The sequence below is a fragment of the Asparagus officinalis genome, chromosome 6, assembly GCF_001876935.1.
Source record: "Asparagus officinalis chromosome 6, Aspof.V1, whole genome shotgun sequence".
Lineage (NCBI taxonomy): Eukaryota > Viridiplantae > Streptophyta > Magnoliopsida > Asparagales > Asparagaceae > Asparagus > Asparagus officinalis.
The window spans coordinates 33,709,086-33,713,658 of record NC_033799.1 but is presented as its reverse complement, the minus strand read 5'-3'; the positions used below and the strand labels follow the sequence as shown (position 1 = coordinate 33,713,658).

The following is a 4,573-nucleotide window of genomic DNA, read 5'->3' as shown; positions in this document are numbered from 1 at the left end:
CACTCACATCATCCAATAATAAGGTGACAACTCATCTCATCTCATCTCCTATTCTATAATTTCCCTCTTTTTTAAGCCAACCAAACAACTTCAAAATAATTATAATAGGAAATTGGTTTCCTATTTTTTGATTTCCCAGATTTTTTTGCCAAACGAACAGCCCCTAAAAAGAAGCTCAGTCCAACGGGTGAAAAGAACCGTTGGGGTTGGTTTCAGCCGCCCAACGAATCAAATAGTTGAGACAAGTGGGTTTCGCGTACACGGACAGGGGAGAGGGAAATTTTCCCCCACTTATTTTGGCGAAAATTAAAAAAACCAACCAAACCCCCCAAATTAAAAAACCCACCCTCTCTCTCTCTCTCTCTCTCTTCAAAAAACCCCAATCCCGTGCTCCTTCTCCACTCTGAACTCGTCGCTGCCGTCAGAGGGCGCCGTCGAGCCCTGCAGTTTGCCGCCGACTCCCCCTCAAAAAACCCTAGTTCTTCCTCCCCAAATCGGACCTCGCCGCCTCCCTTGCTCCCCATTTTCGCCGGACGCCTGACTTGTAAGTTCTCTACCTCAAAACCCTAACCCTAATATATGACAAATTAAAAGGTATTTGTCATATATTATTCTGACTTTTCTTTATTGTTATTGAGATTTTAGTGGATTTTAGTTTGTTTTCTAATGGTATGTTTGTCATATATTATCTCTGTCTAGATCTGCTGGTCTTCACCTTAGGTTTTTATTGTTGTTAGAATTTTTGTCATATATTATTCTGATTTTAGTGGATTTTAATTTGTCATATATTACCAATTTGTATCGAGGGCTTCGGATCGTTGGAAAGATACGTTCTTTTCTCGATTCAGAGGTCAGTAAAGCTCCTGATGGAGAGTCGAGCGTCTCCCAAATCACGATGTCAAGAACTGAAGGAGAATTTGATGGCAATTTCTTTTGATTGGTCTAAGGATGATTTTGTTTGTTTGTATGTAGAGAATGATCCTTACTTTTAATCACTGTTAATTTGAGCTCCTAATCTGCTGCCTTATGTTGTTTAAGGGTTTTCTTTCTGTGAAGACAACTGTTTGCTGTTGATTTTGAGAAATAACCTGAGTTTAGAGAATAGGATAATATATTTTCTCCCATTTTTGATTAATTGCATTTTTTTAATGTCAATTCTGTTGATAGTTTAGGGACTTTTATCTGTGTATGTAGGGAATGATCCTTTTCGTTGATTACTCTGGATTTGAGCTCCAAACATGCAACCTTATGTTGTTTAAGGGTTTTCTTCGTGTTTAAGACAATGTTTTGTGATGGTAATTTTGAAAAATAATCTGAGTTTTAGAGGATATTGTTTTTATATGGATTTGGAATCTGGGTTGTTTACAGACGGAAGGATAGCTACAAACTAGATTGGTGCTACGGGCAAGAACAGACCACTGGTGATATTTTCTCCCGAGAGATTAAACCTCTCCTTGAGGGAATTCTCAAAGGAGGTAATGGTTGTTTGATTGCTTATGGTGCTCAAGGAAGTGGGAAGACACAATTAGTTCAGTTGACTTCAAGGTCCCTTATGGTTTTTTTAATCATACAGCTGTTTGTGCTATTATCATTGTTAAGAGAAAATTTCTACTGTTTTTTTACATGTGTGATCAACATGTCAAACTTTCTTAGATGTTCTTGAATGTTCATTTGCAAGTGGATTTAATAAATTTCACAATCTATAAAAGTTTTTTTATTGGAAACTGTTTGATTTGTTAGTCGGAGAATTCGCTAGTCAAAATCGGGATTTCACTAGAATGGAAAATGTAGGTGTATAGTTAACATGATATAGAGACTTACATTCATCTCACAGGCACATGCTCGTACAAAATGTCAGCCACCATGGATTATTTGAGATGACAGTCTACTATTCCGACTTATTTGTTATTGTTTATGTAGACGATAGTTTGTTTCAAAGGAAAAATATCACATCATTCACATGCTAATATCTTCTAATAACACCCCTCTCGGCACTATCTCAATGAAGTTATCACATGGTTATGATTCCATCGGGTATTTTTGTCTTCATGCCTCTTTTATTATATTTTCTTTTGTAGTGACACAGTTTATTTTGCATTGCATTCCCTATTCATAATATCTTTTTACTCGTATGAAAAATCTTCAGTTGCGGGTGTATTTGAGAAGTTACGCTCTTGAGCAAATGGTGCAAGCAACAAGCTCTACTGCTGGACTCAAAACCATCAAGAGAGTTGATCAGACTTTGCAGGATCTTGGAGAAGTTATTAAAAAAACAATTTAGTGCTTTTTACCTTTTTTCCGGTCTTTAGTAGTTTTTAGCTGAAATTGTCAGTCTTGTTGACTTTGAAATCTAAATTGTTTCTTCCAAAGATTCATTTTGACATATCACTATTCATTTCCTTTCTATGTCCATTTAAAGCCAAAGGTCCCGACAAAATCCGTTTGTGCAGAACATCTTGAATTACGTAAAGAAATTCTCACCCTGCTCAATTTACAGAACGACAAAATCCGTTTGTGCAGAACATCTTGAATTACGTAAAGAAATTCTCACCCTGCTCAATTTACAGAAACATGTTCGTATTCTGAAAATCTAATCTTGAATTACGTAAAGAAATTCTCACCCTGCTCAATTTACAGAAACATGTTCGTATTCTGAAAATCTATCCTATTATCTTGTATATGACATCTACCTTTTTGCTTTAAATCTATCTCATTTTTTAACCTATATATAATTTGCTGTTTGTTATGTTTGCTTTCTATATTCTTTAAAAGTTTTGCCACCTGTCCATGCGAGCAATTCTTTGATGGTTAAACCGTTAATATTTTGACTGGAAATATTAACTCCTTTATCCCAGGTTTGCAATGTCACCTGCACCTCAATAGTAAAAACAATCTGTACCAAATAATATGGTTAGCTTTTGGTTTTCACTTATTCACTATGTGGAGCTGTCTTGTCAGCTGAACTTAAAAGGACTTATTTTAACTTATAGCTTTTGGTTTGAAATATTAACTCCTTTAACTTATTTTAACTTAAAAGGACTTATTTTTAACTTAAAAGGACTTATTCACTATGTGGAGCTTTTGGTTTTCACTTACTTGCATTGAACTAAAGCTATGAAATCATTTTTATTTGCCATCTTCCCATGACCTCCATTTGTTCTATGACAGGTGCAAAATAGAGATGCTGAAGCTGCAAACCATGACAGTTCATATACAGAAGCATCAAGCACTCCTAAGGTAAATGTTTGCCACAGTTCTTTGTTCAGCAAATTTATATTGTAGTATAGTCTGAAAGCATCTAATCCATGATACTTCCTTCAGAAAAATGCATCACCTGGTGGGATGTGGAGTCTGAAAGCATCTAATCCATGATACTTCCTTCAGAAAAATGCATCACCTGGTGGGATGTGGCATATAGATTTCTATTTTATATTTTCTGTGATACTTCCTTCAGAAAAATGCATCACCTGGTGGGATGTGGCATATAGATTTCTATTTTATATTTTCTGAACGGCAGCGGAGCGACCTCCAAGTTCCAGAACGATGTCGCGCTCCTGCTCTACGGATTGTATCAGCAAGTAAGGGATCTCGATTGATCTGTTGATTTTTTTTTGTTGAATCTAGGGTTTGGATCCGAGGTTTGCTAGGGTTTTCTTTGGTTTGACCTGTGAATTGGAGTGGAATGATGTTTGATTTGTGTAATTGGGTTGAATTTGTGGTGGTGTTGATGGATTTTCTTTGTAGGCGACCGTGGGGCCTTGCAATACAGCGAAACCTTGGGCTTATTATCCAATGGAGCACGGCAAGTGGACTAGGTTGGTGATTTTCTTATGTTTAATGATAATATATTTGACAAATTATCTATTTTTTGTGATAATGTTTGAAAAAAAAATTATTTAAAAAATTTGAGATTTTACATGAAATGAGAATGTAGTTCATGTATCGCAACTAGCCTGCATCTTTTTGGAAACTTTGGGGGTTGCTTCTTATGAGAGAGAATGTAGTTCATGTATCGCAACTAGCCTGCATCTTTTTGGAAACTTTGGGGGTTGCTTCTTATGAGATCAAATTAAATGTCCAAGATTGTAGGTTTAAACATTTTCCAATTTAAATTATAGGACCTTTATTCAATTAGCTCTTTTAGCTGTTGTTTAATGGTTTAAGGACTTGGATTCTTTTGCCAGAAAGTGATTGGGTTCTTTTGCCATCTTTCTGTTGTTGGAAAGCATGATTACCTTCTAAAGAATGCATTGTGTTTTTGTTTCTATTAGGAGTGTGATTACACTTGAACATCATTGATTTATTTTTAAATTAGGTACTTGCCCCAATGGTTGTACTCGTTGGGGTTAATTAAGATTCCAAAACCGTTGGGGGTTAATTAAGGCCCCAACGGTTCCAAACGTTGTGAATTTTTTTTATTTTTTAAAATTAAAAATGAAATTTTCTTGCCCTAATAGTTATAACTGTTGGGGTAGTTTTTCAACTGTTGGGGTAGTTTTTCAACTGTTGGGACAAAGTCAACCCCAACGCGCTTTGCCACAACGGGTGTTTTAGCAGCTCCAACGGTTGTAAC

General features: G+C 36.0%; 1 long non-coding RNA gene across 6 annotated transcripts in view; it reads left to right on the top strand.

Moving 5' to 3' along the window:
• The window catches only part of LOC109844261, a 6,073-nt gene continuing 1,904 nt past the window's right edge, over positions 405–4,573 (top strand). Inside the window, exons 1-6 of one of the 6 annotated variants that reach the window (XR_002247950.1) lie at positions 405–544; positions 1,369–1,475; positions 2,147–2,260; positions 3,169–3,237; positions 3,455–3,578; positions 3,745–3,815. This is a non-coding gene — a long non-coding RNA (uncharacterized LOC109844261). Of the gene's footprint in view, positions 545–1,368; positions 1,546–2,146; positions 2,261–3,168; positions 3,238–3,454; positions 3,579–3,744; positions 3,816–4,573 lie in introns of all 6 variants that reach the window. The other 5 variants (XR_002247949.1, XR_002247951.1, XR_002247952.1 and 2 more) reach the window with 5 other exon arrangements.